Here is a 17462-nt window from a genome sequence, read left to right on the forward strand (position 1 = left end):
CTGTAAATAATAATACATATGTAAATGTGTGCCATGGCCACTACTGGAGGACTATCAAATAGCGATGAACACAGCTTTAATTAAGTGATACCATGCATGCAAATACACCTCTAAAATGTCTCCTGAGGCTTTGCACATGTGCAGTATAACAAAATGTTTCCAAATAGTCTTGGAATACCTGCAAAGATGTCCAAAAGGCTATTTTGGGACTTTATCAAATACCTTGAGGTGCTGAATTAGAAAAAAACATAACTTATGCTTACCTGATAAATTTATTTCTCTTGTAGTGTAGTCAGTCCACGGGTCATCCATTACTTATGGAATATATCTCTTCCTAACAGGAAGCTGCAAGAGGATCACCCAAGCAGAGCTGCTATATAGCTCCTCCCCTCACATGTCATATTCAGTCATTCGACCAAAACCAGACGAGAAAGGAGAAACCATAGGGTGCAGTGGTGACTGGAGTTTAATTAAAATTTAGATCTGCCTTAAAGACAGGGCGGGCCGTGGACTGACTACACTACAAGAGAAATAAATTTATCAGGTAAGCATAAATTGTGTTTTCTCTTGTTAAGTGTAGTCAGTCCACGGGTCATCCATTACTTATGGAATACCAATACCAAAGCTAAAGTACACGGATGAAGGGAGGGACAAGGCAGGAACATTAAACAGAAGGAACCACTGCCTGAAGTACCTTTCTCCCAAAAATAGCCTCCGAAGAAGCAAAAGTGTCAAATTTGTAAAATTTTGAAAAAGTGTGAAGTGAAGACCAAGTTGCAGCCTTGCAAATCTGTTCAACAGAGGCCTCATTTTTAAAGGCCCAGGTGGAAGCCACAGCTCTAGTAGAATGAGCTGTAATCCTTTCAGGAGGCTGCTGTCCAGCAGTCTCATAGGCTAAACATATTATGCTACGAAGCCAAAAAGAGAGAGAGGTAGCCAAAGCCTTTTGACCTCTTCTCTGTCCAGAGTAAACGACAAACAGGGAAGAAGTTTAACGAAAATCTTTAGTTGCCTGCAAATAGAACTTCAGGGCACGGACTACGTCCAGATTATGCAAAAGTCGTTCCTTCTTTGAAGAAGGGTTAGGACACAGTGATGGAACAACAATCTCTTGATTGATATTCCTGTTAGTAACTACCTTAGGTAAGAACCCAGGTTTAGTACGCAGAACTACCTTGTCTGAATGAAAAATCAGATAAGGAGAATCACAATGTAAGGCAGATAACTCAGAGACTCTTCGAGCCGAGGAAATAGCCATCAAAAACAGAACCTTCCAGGATAACAGCTTGATATCAATGGAATGAAGGGGTTCAAATGGAACGCCTTGAAGAACGTTAAGAACTAAGTTTAAGCTCCACGGCGGAGCAACAGTCTTAAACACAGGCTTAATCCTAGCTAAAGCCTGACAAAAAGCCTGAACGTCTGGAACTTCAGCCAGACGTTTGTGTAGAAGAATAGACAGAGCAGAAATCTGTCCCTTTAACAAACTAGCAGATAAGCCCGTTTCTAAACCCTCTTGTAGAAAGGACAATATCCTAGGAATCCTAACCTTACTCCATGAGTAACACTTGGATTCGCACCAATATAAATATTTACGCCATATCTTATGGTAAATTTTTCTGTTAACAGGCTTCCTAGCCTGTATTAAGGTATCAATAACCGACTCCGAGAAGCCACGCTTTGATAGAATCAAGCGTTCAATCTCCATGCAGTCAGCCTCAGAGAAATTAGATTTGGATGGTTGAAAGGACCCTGAATTAGAAGGTCCTGTCTCAGAGGCAGAGACCACGGTGGACAGGACGACATGTCCACTAGGTTTGCATACCAGGTCCTGCGTGGCCACGCAGGCGCTATCAGAATCACCAAAGCTTTCTCCTGTTTGATCTTGGCAATCAAACGAGGAAGCATCGGAAATGGTGGAAACACATAAGCCATGTTGAAGACCCAAGGGGCTGTCAGAGCATCTATCAGCACCTGGACCTGGATCCGTAACAAGGAAGCTTGGAATTCTGGCGAGACGCCATGAGATCCAGATCTGGTTTGCCCCAACGATGAATCAGTTGAGCAAAGACCTCCGGATGAAGTTCCCACTCCCCCGGATGAAAAGTCTGGGGACTTAGAAAATCCGCTTCCCAGTTCTCCACGCCTGGGATGTAAATCGCTGACAGGTGGCAAGAGTGAGACTCTGCCCAGCGAATTATCTTTGAGACTTCCAACATCGCTAGGGAACTTCTGGTTCCCCCTTGATGGTTGATGTAAGCCACAGTCGTGATGTTGTCCGACTGAAATCTGATGAACCTCAGAGTTGCTAACTGAGGCCAAGTTAGGAGAGCATTGAATATTGCTCTTAATTCCAGAATATTTATGGGGAGGAGTTTCTCCTTCTGAGTCCATAATCCCTGAGCCTTCAGGGAGTTCCAGACTGCGCCCCAGCCTAGAAGGCTGGCGTCTGTTGTTACAATCGTCCAATCTGGCCTGCGAAAGGTCATCCCCTTGGACAGATGTGGCCGAGAAAGCCACCATAGAAGAGAATCTCTGGTCTCTTGATCCAGATTTAGTAGGGGGGGACAAATCTGAGTAATCCCCGTTCCACTGACTTAGCATGCACAATTGCAGCGGTCTGAGATGCAGGCGCGCAAATGGTACTATGTCCATTGCCGCTACCATTAAGCCGATTACTTCCATGCACTGAGCTACTGACGGGTGTGGAATGGAATGAAGGACACGGCAAGCATTCCTGGCCTCTGTCAGGTAAATTTTCATCTCTACAGAATCTATAAGAGTCCCTAGAAAGGGAACCCTTGTAAGTGGTAATAGAGAACTCTTTTCCACGTTCACCTTCCACCCATGCGACCTCAGAAATGCCAGAACTATCTCTGTATGAGACTTGGCAGTTTGAAAACTTGACGCTTGTATCAGAATGTCGTCTAGGTACGGAGTCACCGCTATGCCTCATGGTCTTAGTACCGCCAGAAGTGAGCCCAGAACTTTTGTAAAGATTCTTGGAGCCGTAGCTAATCCGAAGGGAAGAGCTACAAACTGGTAATGCCTGTCTAGGAAAGCAAATCTTAGGTACCGATAATGATCCTTGTGAATCGGTATGTAAAGGTAGGCATCCTTTAAGTCCACTGTGGTCATGTACTGACCCTCTTGGATCATGGGAAGGATGGTTCGAATAGTTTCCATTTTGAATGATGGAACTCTTAGGAATTTGTTTAGGATTTTTAAGTCCAAGATTGGTCTGAAGGTTCCCTCTTTCTTGGGAACCACAAATAGATTTGAATAGAATCCTTGCCCGTGTTCCGTCCGCGGAACTGGGTGGATCACCCCCATTAGTAAGAGGTCTTGTACACAACGTAGAAACGACTCTTTCTTTATTTGGTTTGCTGATAACCTTGAAAGATGAAATCTCCCTCGTGGAGGAGAAGTTTTGAAGTCCAGGAGAGATCCCTGAGATATGATCTCCAACGCCCAGGGATCCTGGACATCTCTTGCCAAAGCCTGGGCGAAGAGAGAAAGTCTGCCCCCCACTAGATCCGTTTCCGGATAGGGGGCCCTCTCTTCATGCTGTCTTAGGGGAAGCAGCAGGTTTCTTGGCCTGCTTGCCCTTGTTCCAGGACTGGTTAACTTTCCAGCCCTGCCTGTAACGAGCAACAGCTCCTTCCTGTTTTGGAGCGGAGGAAGTTGATGCTGCTCCTGCCTTGAAGTTATGAAAGGCACGAAAATTAGACTGTTTGGCCTTTGATTTGGCCCTGTCCTGAGGTAGAGCATGGCCCTTACCTCCCGTAATGTCAGCTATAATTTCTTTCAAGCCGGGCCCGAATAAGGTCTGCCCTTTGAAAGGAATATTAAGCAATTTAGATTTAGAAGTCACGTCAGCTGACCAGGATTTAAGCCATAGCGCTCTGCGCGCTTGGATGGCGAATCCGGTGTTCTTAGCCGTAAGTTTGGTTAAATGTACGACGGCATCAGAAACAAATGCGTTAGCTAGCTTAAGTGCTTTAAGCTTTTTCATAATTTCATCCAATGGAGCTGTGCGAATGGCCTCTTCCAGAGACTCAAACCAGAATGCCGCCGCAGCAGTGACAGGCGCAATGCATGCAAGGGACTGTAAGATAAAACCTTGTTGAACAAACATTTTCTTAAGGTAACCCTCTAATTTCTTATCCAGCCCTGCCTGTAACGAGCAACAGCTCCTTCCTGTTTTGGAGCGGAGGAAGTTGATGCTGCTCCTGCCTTGAAGTTATGAAAGGCACGAAAATTAGACTGTTTGGCCTTTGATTTGGCCCTGTCCTGAGGTAGAGCATGGCCCTTACCTCCCGTAATGTCAGCTATAATTTCTTTCAAGCCGGGCCCGAATAAGGTCTGCCCTTTGAAAGGAATATTAAGCAATTTAGATTTAGAAGTCACGTCAGCTGACCAGGATTTAAGCCATAGCGCTCTAAGCGCTTGGATGGCGAATCCGGTGTTCTTAGCCGTAAGTTTGGTTAAATGTACGACGGCATCAGAAACAAATGCGTTAGCTAGCTTAAGTGCTTTAAGCTTTTTCATAATTTCATCCAATGGAGCTGTGCGAATGGCCTCTTTCAGAGACTCAAACCAGAATGCCGCCGCAGCAGTGACAGGCGCAATGCATGCAAGGGACTGTAAGATAAAACCTTGTTGAACAAACATTTTCTTAAGGTAACCCTCTAATTTCTTATCCATTGGATCTGAAAAGGCACAACTATCCTCCACCGGGATAGTGGTACGCTTAGCTAAAGTAGAAACTGCTCCCTCCACCTTAGGGACCGTCTGCCATAAGTCTCGTGTGGTGGCGTCTATAGGAAACATTTTCCTAAATATGGGAGGAGGGGAAAAAGGCACACCAGGTCTATCCCACTCCTTGCTAATAATCTCTGTAAGCCTTTTAGGTATAGGAAACACGTCAGTACACAACGGTACCGCATAGTATCTATCCAACCTACATAATTTTTCTGGAATTGCAACCGTGTTACAATCATTCAGAGCCGCTAATACCTCCCCTAGCAATATGCGGAGGTTCTCAAGCTTAAATTTAAAATTAGAAATCTCTGAATCCAGTCTCCCTGGATCAGATCCGTCACCCACAGAATGAAGCTCTCCGTCTTCATGTTCTGCAAACTGTGACGCAGTATCTGACATGACTCTCACCTCATCCGCGCGCTCTGTCCTTAACCCAGAGCTATCGCGCTTGCCTCTTAATTCTGGCAATTTAGATAATACTTCTGTCATAACAGTAGCCATGTCTTGCAAAGTGATTTGTAAGGGCCTCCCTGATGTACTTGGCGCCACAAAATCACGCACCTCCTGAGCGGGAGGCGAAGGTACTGACACGTGAGGAGAGTTAGTCGGCATAACTTCCCCCTCGTTGTCTGGTGATAATTTCTTTACATGTAAAGATTGACTTTTATTTAAAGTAACATCAATGCAATTAGTACACAAATTTCTATTGGGCTCCACATTGGCCTTTAAACATAGTGAACAAAGAGATTAATCTGTGTCAGACATGTTTAAACAGACTAGCAATGAGACTAGCAAGCTTGGAAATACTTTTCTAAATAAATTTACAAGCAATATAAAAAACGCTACTGTGCCTTTAAGAAGCACAAAAAGCTGTCACAGTTGAAATAACAATGAACCAAAATAGTTATAGCAATCAATTTTTCACAGTAAATGTATTAAGTTAGCAAAGGATTGCATCCACCAGCAAATGGATGATTAACCCCTTAATACCCAAAAACGGATAACAATTTAATAATTAACGTTTTTATCACAGTCAAAACACACTGTCACAGGTCTCTTGTGACTGATTACCTCCCTCAAAATGAATTTTGAAGACCCCTGAGCTCTCTAGAGACGATCTGGATCATGGAGGATGAAGTAGACAGATTGTGACGGAATTTTTACTGCGCAAAAATAGGCCCCTCCCACTCATATTACAACAGTGGGGAAGCTCAGATAACTGTTTCTATGCAGAAAACAAAGATGGCCATGTGGTAAAAATCATGCCCCAATAAGTTTTATCACCAAGTACCTCACAAAAAACGATTAACATGCCAGTAAACGTTTTAAACATACATTTGAAAAGTTATGAAGTGTTATTAATAAGCCTGCTACCAGTCGCTTTTACTGCAGTTAAGGCTCATACATTATTTCAGTATTAACAGTATTTTCAGAGTCAATTCCATTCCTTAGAAAAATACATTCAGTGTACACACACTCATCAGCCTAATACCAGTCGCTATCACTGCATTTAAGGCTGAACTTACGTTACATTGGTATCAGCAGTATTTTCTCAGTCAATTCCATTCCTCAGAAAAATAATTTACTGCACATACCTCATTTGCAGGGGGGCCCTGCATGCTATTCCCCTTTTCTGAAGTTACCTCACTCCTCAGATGAGAACAGCCAGTGGATCTTAGTTACGTCTGCTAAGATCATAGAAAACGCAGGCAGATTCTTCTTCTAATGCTGCCTAAGAACAAACAGCACACTCCGGTGCCATTTAAAATAACAAACTTTTGATTGAAGAAATAAACTAAGTTAAAAAACACCACAGACCTCTCACAGCGACCTATCTTTAGTTAGGCTGCAAGAGAATGACTGAATATGACATGTGAGGGGAGGAGCTATATAGCAGCTCTGCTTGGGTGATCCTCTTGCAGCTTCCTGTTAGGAAGAGATATATTCCATAAGTAATGGATGACCCGTGGACTGACTACACTTAACAAGAGAAAAGGCAAAACTGGTCTTGAAAAGGTGTGGAAAAGTCTATTTAAACAGATTGTGATGATCGAAAAAAAAATTATCCACATATTAAAATTGGGCATTTCTCTGGGAGTCAAAAACACAATAAAACTGCATTACTATGATCACTTTAAAATGAAAATTGTCCCTTTTTGGCTATTTTTCTGCCTATTAATTTTGATTGCCCCCATGTTAGAAGCCCACATAGTAGTGATTCCAAAACTGGGGAATCCATTTTATTACCTCAAAATTATCAGCCCACAATAAACTTTAACCACAGCTTATTCATCCAAATTAGAAGAGTATTCTTCCTGGACAAGAATTCCATGATAATACCACTAGATACAGGCCTCAACTTCTCCTCAACATATAATTTTTATTGCAGTCAATGCTGAAAAAGCTTTAGAGAAGGTGTTCTCTGGCTTCTTCCATATTTATATTAGTTGTCCCTAACCCTACTTGTAATGCTCGTGGGATACTCCTCTATCAGACCGAACTTGGCCAGTAGTCTTGTTATCCCAGCGTTGAGCCGGAATGATAGGGAATATCCCAGAGCAGAGAAAGTTAGTAAGATGAGGAGGGCGGCACTCGCCACAGGCAGGACAGTCCCCAGTGGCAACGGCAGAGCAATCCAAGGCAAATCACTAGAATGGCCAGACAGGCAGGATTTGGCAACAGTAAAGCAGTCCAAGGGCAAACCACTAGAATAGTCAGACAGGCAGGGTTTGGCAATGGTAAAGCAGTCCAAGGGCATACCACTAGAATTGTCAGAAAGACAGGGTTCGGCAACAAAGAGGCAATCCAGAACAACAGGGGTTAATAAGAAGAGTAGTCAGGCAAGCAGAGTTCAGCAGCAGTATATCAGTCCAGCAATTTAGGGGTTAATCAGGCAGAGTAGTCAGCCATGCAGAGTTCAGCAGCAGTATATCAATCCAGCAATTCAGGGGTATAACAGGCAGAGTAGTCAGAAAGTCAGGGTTCAGCAGCAGTATATAAATCCATCAATTTAGGGGTTAAACAGGCAGAGTAGTCAGACAGATAGGCTTCAGCAGCAGTATATCAATCCAGCAATTTAGGGGTTAAACAGGCAGAATAGTCAGCCAGGCAGAGTTCAGCAGCAGTATATCAATCCAGCAATTCAGGGGTATAACAGGCAGAGTAGTCAGACAGGCAGGGTTCAAACACATTAAGGCAATACAGAGTAGAAACAATCTATCACACCCAGGAGCACACAAAGTAACACCTATACTTGGGCAGTGATAGATAGTTTGACTAGGCTTACATAGGCGCAGGATTTGCGCCACAGACTTCCGGACCGGCATCAGGAGAGAGGAGCGTGCGGTGATGACGTCAGCGTTGCACGCATCTGGACCCAACACAGCCCCTGGCAACGAGCAGGGAAGGAGACGCCACGCCCCTAGCAACGGCTAGAGTGGTGCGGCGTGACACTACTAACTTTTAATAATTGTGCTCTTGGTTGCTTCAAATGAAAGCTCACTTCTCTTCATTATAATTTTTATTCTTTACTCCTAACTTTATTTAACTGGTGACATTCCAAGACTTAACACTTATATGTTATGTTTTACTTTCCATGTATTAATTGTCTTATAAATATAAATAGTGGTGTTTATTAATGTTTACAAATTAATACAAATTTATAACAAAAAAATCTTTATAACAGATCATTTTCTTTTGCAATTGTATGACCCTTTAAAAAGGACATGAACATTAAAATTACACTTTCAGGATTCAGATAAAAAATAAACTTAAACCCCCGCCCAAAAACGTCCTCATTTTCTGCTGTTATCAACTTATTTCTGTTGACTTTTTTCTAAGTATCCTTGTTTAAAACTTGTCAACTTTTAATGACAGCATACTGTGGTAGGCTCGGAAGAGTACACATTTCTCTAGCACTATATTAAGAAATAAATCCACTATTTCAAAGAATATTGTAGCACATTTCCCAGGCCTTGTTTTATCCTGGCTGTTTCTAAGCAGTTATATATTAATGTTTTTAACTGCAAATTATTCATATTATTTTTTACCTTGTGTGGTCTTTTTTTTTTTTTTTAAATCGGATTTGTAATAATCCTGTTTGGCAATTGGAGTATTTATCATCATGCTTAGTAACTCTGAGACCTCAGCCTGTGCATTTTCACCCAGTGGGAGATTATATTATTTGTTTTTATATTATTGAAGTTGTTTGCCTCGCTATGACACGCCCCCTATGTCATTTGTTTTTGTAGTGAACATATTGGAAAAAGAATAACCTGATTCTGTTAGGAGTAGCGGCCTCAACATTCAGAGACTAAGCCATCAGATTAAATAACATGAACATATATATATATATATATATATATATATATATATATATATATATATATATATATATATATATATATACATACACAGTGGATATAAAAAGTCTACACACCCCTGTTAAAATGTCAGGTTTCTGTGATGTAAAAAAAATAGACAAAGATAAATCATTTCAGAACTTTTTCCACCTTTAATGTGACCTATAAACTGTTCAACTCAATTGAAAAATAAACTGAAATCTTTTAAGTAAAGGGAAATAAAAATAAATAAATAAATAAATAATAAATAAATAATAAATAAATAAATAAGTGTGAACACCCTTAAACTAATACTTTATTGAAGCACCTTTTGATTTTATTACAGCACTCAGTCTTTTTGGGTATGAGTTTTTCAGCATGGCACATCTTGACTTGGCAAGATTTGCCCACTCTTCTTTGCAAAAACACTCTAAATCTGTCAGAATGTGAGGGCATCTCCTGTACACAGCCCTCTTCAGATCACCCCACAGATTTTGAATTGGATTCAGGTCTGGGCTCTGGCTGGGCCATCCCAAAACTTTAATCTTCTTATGCTGAAGCCATTCCTTTGTTGATTTGGATGTATGCTTTGGGTCGTTGTCATGCTGAAAGATGAAGTTCCTCTTCAAGTTCAGCTTTCTAGCAGAAGCCTGAAGGTTTTGTGCCAATATTGTCTGGTATTTTTAACTGTTCATTATTCCCTCTACCTTGACTAAGGCCCCAGTTCCAGCTGAAGAAAAACAGAGCCAAAGCATGATGCTGACACCACCATGCTTCACTGTGGGTATGGTGTTCTTTTGGTGATATGCAGTGTTGTTTTTGCGCCAAACATATCTTTTGGAATTATGGCCAAAAAGTTCAACTTTGGTTTCATCAGACCAGAACACCTTTTGCAACATGCTTTTGGGAAACTTCAGATGTGTTTTTGCAAAATTTAGCCAGGCTTAGATGTTTTTTTTGTAAGAAAAGGCTTCCATCTTGCCACTCTACCCCATAGCCCAGACATATGAAGAATACGGCGATTGTTGTCACATGTACCACACAGCCAGTACTTGCCAGATATTCCTGCAGCTCCTTTAATGTTGCTGTAGGCCTCTTGGCAGCCTCCCAGACCAGTTTTCTTCTCGTCTTTTCATCAATTTTGGAGGGACATCCAGTTGTTGGTAATGTCACTGTTGCACCATATTTTCTTCACTTAATGATGACTGTCTTCACTGTGTTCCATGGTATATCTAATGCCTTGGAAATTCTTTTGTACCCTTCTCCTGACTGATATCTTTTAACAATGAGATCCCTCTGATGCTTTAGAAGCTCTCTGCGCACCATGGCTTTTGCTGTAGGATGCGACTAACAAAATGTCAGGAAAGACCTACTAGAACAGCTAAACTTTATTTGGGGTTAATCAGAGGCACTTTAAATAATGACAGGTGTGTACTGACTCCTATTTAACATGGTTTTGAATGTGATTGCTTAAATCTGAACACAGCTACATCCCCAGTTATAAAAGGGTGTTAACACTTATGCAACCATATTATTTTATTTTTTTATTTTTATTTCCCTTTACCTAAAAGATTTCAGTTTGTTTTTCAATTGAGTTGTACAGTTTATAGGTCACATTAATGGTGGAAAAAGTTCTGAAATGATTTATCTCATTTTTTTACATCACAGAAACCTGACATTTTAACAGGGGTGTGTAGACTTTTTATATCCACTGTATATATATATACACACCATTTTCTTACATAGTTAATTTTATTGTGTACTTTTTATTATTGCAATTTTGTTAGAACAGTTTGAGCATTCCTTAAGGTTGAGTTTCACACGGTGTGTATACCTAATTATAAGAAAAAAAGAATATACGAAAATAAAAATTAAAAATTAACTAAAAAATAAAATTGTTAAAGCAATGGTTTAATTATTTAATCTGCAAAAGTAGTTAAGCCAAGCAAAGTAATTTGTGGATTGTAATTTTCACTGCAACAGATTCTCCAGAGGACTGAGATCAGGACTTGACTGGGAAACTGTAGGATATTTATGTTTTTGTTCTTGAGACATTTACCCCAGTCTCAGCCACTGACTTTTGTAGGTATTTCAAGTGATTAAATGTCTCTTCTTCTTGGCTTCCCTCCTAAGGCTCCTCCATTCTTGAGTTATTGAGGATGAACTTTTCTCAGCAGTGTCTGGATGGTGTGATATAGCCTTTACTTCTGGATAATTTATCCAACAGTGCTAACTGGGCTGTCCAAAAATGCAATATTACCTTGTACACTTCTAACTGATGCAGTTTGAATATTCTATGCTTTACTGCTGTAGAATGCTCTTTATTCTTCATTGTCACAGCTTTTCTTTAGATCGGCAGCCTGACAAATGAACCTTATTCCAGTGGCGTCACTAGGGGGGGGCGGGGGGGGCGGGCCGCACCCGGGTGACACCCTCCAGGGGGTGACACCAAAAAAAAAAAAAAAATTTTTTTTTTTTTTTAATTTTATTGAAATTCAAAGAAATACAATGTTGAGATGCATAGATTATTTTATTAGAGGCTGGCATTTGTGAACATTAGTGGGACTGGGGAAGTTGTAGACACACAATTTTTTTGCCCCTTGAGCCAGTGCTGCAATTTCAACAAATAGTTTTCCCGGCTGCTTTTGCTTGTTTGTACTTTGCTCCTCCCCTGCCCAATTTCACTATGAATGTTGTGGGCATGCCGTGGGGCTTGCAAAGTTGCGCTGCTAGCCTAAACCTGCCTGCCTATCTGTGCTCACTGCTCAGTGACATGCGGCCCAGGGCTGTGCACTGACAGACTTGGAACAGAGTCAGAGAGCAGAATTTTCATAGTTTGCGCGCCTAAACCTTTTCTTCAGTGATTTATTTTAGAGTGCTCTGTTTATCTTTCATTTGATGTTCTGCTGAGCCAGGGAGCAGCTCTAGGCATGAGCTTCCTAATTAATGCAGTGTAGTTTACATATTTTGTATGTGTGTGTCTGAGTTTTTGTGTGTCTCAGTGTTTTTGTGTGTGTGTTTTTGTGTGTGTGTCTGAGTGTGTTTCCGAGTGTTTGTGTGTGTATCTGAGTATGTTTTTAAGTGTGTCTGAGTTTTTGTATGTGTCTTTGCCTGTGTTTTTGTGTGTGTCTGCTTTCTGGGGGGGGGGTGACACCATGACTTACCGCACCGGGTGACACCAACCCTAGTGACGCCACTGCCTTATTCAGAGTGACTTGTATCCAGAGAAAAATGCTCTTGTTGTTAGGAAATTGTATTGTCATTAAACATTTTTTTTCAGCTGGGTAAATTTCCAGAGCAAACTGCATATTTTAGGTATTTTGTTTCCTCAAAATATTTTTCAACATAAAACAAATGCACTGAGATTACAAGTTGTGCGGTATGGCTTTACCGCTTAAAAAATGTCCTTTGATTATGGAATGGTCAGCTACTTGATATTACAAGTTGTGCGTTATGGCTGTACTGCGATCGTTATAGCCTATACCGGAACAATCCATTCCGCATTTAAAGACCTGTAGTAGTTATGGATTTTGCAAAACAAAAAAGTTTCATAAAACCCATATGTTACAAAGTACACTAACACCCATAAACTACACTATTAACCCCTAAACCGCCACCTACCGAATCACAGCTAATAAAGCTGTTAACCCCTAAACCGTCGTCCCCCACATCACTACTACTAAAATAAACCTATTAACCCCTAAACCGCCATCCCCCCACATTGTTACTACAAAAAAACTATTGACCCCTTAATCGCCATCCCCCCATATCGCTACTACTAAAATAAACCTATTAACCCCTAAACCGCCATCCCCCCACATTGTTACTACCAAAAGAAACCTATTAACCCCTAAACCACTGTCCCCCCACATTGCTACTACTAAAATAAACCTATTAACCCCTGAACCGCCACCCCCACCCCCACATCGTTACTACCAAAATAAACCTATTAACCCCTAAACCGCCGCCCCCCACATCGAGACTAAAAAAAATAATTAGTCCCTAAACCGCCATCCCTCAACATCACTACTACTAAAATAAACTAATGAACTCCTAAACTGCCATCCCCAACATCGCAACTACCTAAATTAAACTATTAACCCCTAAACCTAACAACTTAAAGTTACAATATACTAACTACCTTAAAATAAATAAAAATGTACCTGTGAAAAAAATAAAACCTAAGCTTAAACTGCAAAAAAAACTAACATAACAGAAAATAATAAAAATCTAAAATAAATAAATAACATTACCGGAAAATTAAAAAATAGCTAAGATTACAAAAAATAAAAAAGCTAACATTACAGAAAATAACAAACTAAATTATCCAAAATAAAAAGTAATTCTCAATCTAATACCTCTTTAAAAAAAAGAACAACCACAAAATAAAAAAAAAACCCTAATCTAACAATAAACTACAAATAGCCCTTAAAAGGGCCTTTTGTAGGGCATTGCCCTAATCTTGATAAAGGCCTTGAACGTCTGAAACGCGTAGATGCGTACACTTGCTTGAACCATTGACTGAACTACCAGTTTGGAAACAGAGCTCTCTGTAAACTTTATTGGAAGCTGGATACTTTCTGAAACTGTTTCATTTTTACCGCGATTGATACAGCTCACATAGCAGAGTGGCTATTGGAGAAAATCAGACACTGTTTTTAGTTTGATTTTTTTCTAAAATGCTTCCAGAGGGCGTTTTCTTTTTTGTTCCCTGCACATAATATTGCACTAATACATCTAGGGAGTACCCCTTGTATTTTTATTGCCCTAAAGATATCAGCTCTTTTTTTAAAAAAAAAAAAATTACAACCCCCCACCCAAACCTCCAAAATAAAGAGCACCTAACTAAAATAAACTCTAATCTAACCATTTGTATGGGCATTGCCCTTAAAAGGGCAATCAGCTCTTTTACTGCCGATAAAAATAAAAAAAAGCCCTAATCTAAAAAAAAAAAAAAACACCCCAAAAAGTAAGAAAACTAACACTAACCCCAAAATAGGTACACACTATTACTGAAGTCCGGCGATCCATCTTCTTCCAGGTGGCGAAAAGTCTTCATCCGGGCGGATACATCTTCTTCTATCACGGGACCATCTTCTATCTTCTTGCCGGAGGTGCTGAGCGGTCTTCTGAGGCGCGGATCCGGAGCGGTGGTCCTTGGGGGCAGTCATCAGCAACGTGGTAGGACCTCTTTATGCGATCGTCCGCCGCACACTGAAGATTAAATGCAAGGTACCGCTTTTATATATATATATACATATATATATATATATATATATATATATATATATATATATATATAAAATATTCAAATCAGCCAATAGGATGAGAGCTGCTTACAGCCTTTTGACTGTCACAAGTGCATAGTTCTCTTTTATAGTGATATTGCTCAGTGCTTTGTAATCAGTGCAAGGATGGAGACCTCCATCCTTGCACTGATTAGTTTCTTGTCCATTCTTTCATATTCTCCTATGGCAGTTAATTTGTCTGCCAGTTGCTGACCTCTGCTTGGATCCCAATTTGGTCCTCCTTTTGACCACAAGCTGCCAGCCTATTGTTTGTACTGACCACGTCTACAGATTATCCCTCCCACTTGGTAGATTTTACTGTGCAGAATCTGACCAAATCACACATTCTGTTTGAAGTTTTATGTTCTAAACAACCACTAAAATAAAATCCTGACATGGAGTCTATTCCTCCCATCTTATACCTCTCTACCTTGGTGATGTATTTGAATTAAACAATTTCTGCTGATCAATGTATAAACATATTCCTCTCTACCAATAAATCCTCAGTCTTGGTGTATGTGCTCGAAATTAATTAAAAATTATTAATGAGATGGTATCTCACACCAACCCGTCTCTGTTCAATTTGGCTCTCGTTAAAGAAAGAGGATTGGAGTGGATGTGGCTAAGAGTGCTCTCTTTGATTTTACATCTTTTGGGATTATGAGCAGGTAGAGCCCTTCTGGGCCCAGGTGATTGACTGTATGGGAATAGGTATTAGGCTATTCAATAGAAAATAAAATATTTCTCCTTTTTAATTCCTACCTTTAATTCCCTGTAAATATAGACTAGCCTTATTCAGAATAACAAAAAATTGTGCCAAACGCCTGATTCTTCTTAAAAGGACAGTCAACACCAGAATGTTTGTTGTTTAAAAAGATAGATAATCCCTTTATTACCCATTCCCCAGTTTTGCAAAACCAACACTGTTATATTAATACACTTTTTACTTCTGTGACTAACTTGTATCTAAGCATCTTCTGACCGCCCCTAATCACATGACTTTTAGTTATTATCTATTGACTTGCATTTTAGCCAATTAGTGCAGTGTCTGCCACTAGCCATGTGCGTGATCACAATGCTATCTATATGGCCTACATGAGCTAGCTCTCCCCTGCTGTGAAAAGCAAATAAAATAGAGGCGGCCTTCAAGGGCTTAGAAATTATCATATGAGCCTTCCTAGGTTTGCTTTCAACTAGAATACCAAGAGAACAAAGCAAAATTGTTGATAAAAGTAAATTGTAAAGTTTTTTAAAATTACATGCCCTATTTGAAAAATGAAAGTTATTTTTGGACTTGACTGTGCCTTTAACTGGAAAAAGACAACACGTCCTTCCCTAATTGAAAGATCTCAGTGACTCATATGCTCAGTCTTGGAACATTTATTTATGTCAAAACTAACAATTTCGATTTCAATATAGGTTTTTAATGTCTGTGAATTTGACAATAGGAGAGACCACACCACAATTTTCTAACTTTGACTTAATTCTCTAGCTTCTTCCATCTTTACATTAGTTGCTCCTAATCCTACTAACGTTTGCTCATTAACTAGATAATAATTGCACTGTTGGTTGCTTCAATTGAACACTCCCGTCTTTTTATTATAATGTTTGCTCTTTATTTCCAGATTTATTCAATTGGTGACATTCCAAGACTTGATACTTATGTTTTCTATTCCGCTTAATGTATTAATGGTTTTAATTCTGAGTGTATAACTAGGTAATAAAGTAAATATAAAAACTTTATTATTACTTTTTTATTGTTTAAAATACAATAATAATTTTATAACTAAAAAAAATACTTTGACACATGATAGCAGTTTCTTTAAGCAAACATAAATAGATTGACTAGGCATTTTTGGAGTAAAAAAATATATATAGGCTTTTATATACTGTAGTACAATATATTTTTTGATGGGGGGAGTATAATTTTGGAATTTTATAAATATATATATATATATATATATATATATACACACATACATACATATATATATATATATATATATATATATATATATATATATATATATATATATATATATATATATATATAAGCATAAAAGCATTTACTTACAACAGCACCCATTAGCCAGTTTTACTTGCACATTATATGACTGACGTTTTGAAGGTCTATTAAGAAAAAGTATTTTATTTACTTTTACTGTTAAATATTCTGCTGAAAAATACAAAAGTGGGGAAAAATAATTTAAAAAAATCAGAAATACAGCTAAGGCTATGTTTTAATGATTGCAGCAAAATTCCTATTTTAGTAAATTGAGACACGTTCAATAAAAAACAAAACAAAAACATGGTATGTTGGTGATTACCATCTTCTTGATCCATTAGAGCTTATGGAGTGCATTTCCCCCTGGTATTAGATACTATTTTTACAGCTCCATATCTCATTGTTTGGTGTGCTCAGCAGCGTTACATAAATATGTGTCATTAAAAACAATACAGTATTTCAGCTTTATTTATTATGGAGTAAATTTGCTGAGTACTTCTTTTTTTTTACTAAATGACCTAAGGTTTAGACAATATGCTTTACTGCTTTTTACAGCTTTTGGCATGCAGATGGATTTTACTGATTACCCATAAAAACTATATATATTTTCAAAGTAGACAACCCAAGGTATTGATCTAGGCACATTTTGGTATATTTCATGCCACCATTTTAACGCCAAATGCGATCAAATAAAATAAATTGTTAACTTTTTCACAAACTTTGGGTTTCACAGAACTTATTTACATACCACTTGTGCAATCATGGCACAAATTCCGGATCCCCTTTTGTTCAGAAATAGCAGACATATGGCTTTGCCATTGCTTTTTGGTAATTAGAAGGCCGCTTATTGCTGCTGCACACCACACTTCTATTATTCCCGACAGTGAAGGGGTTAATTAGGTAGCTTGTAAGGTTAATTTTAGCTTTAGTGTAGAGGTTACCTCCCACCTGACAACTTTCACCCCCTGATGCCTCCCAAACAGCTCTCTTCATTCCCTCACCCCCCACTAGTCACCCCCATCTTAGGTACTGGCAGACAATATGAAAATTAAAGGCACTTATATA

This window comes from Bombina bombina, chromosome 6 (genome assembly GCF_027579735.1).
Source record: "Bombina bombina isolate aBomBom1 chromosome 6, aBomBom1.pri, whole genome shotgun sequence".
Lineage (NCBI taxonomy): Eukaryota > Metazoa > Chordata > Amphibia > Anura > Bombinatoridae > Bombina > Bombina bombina.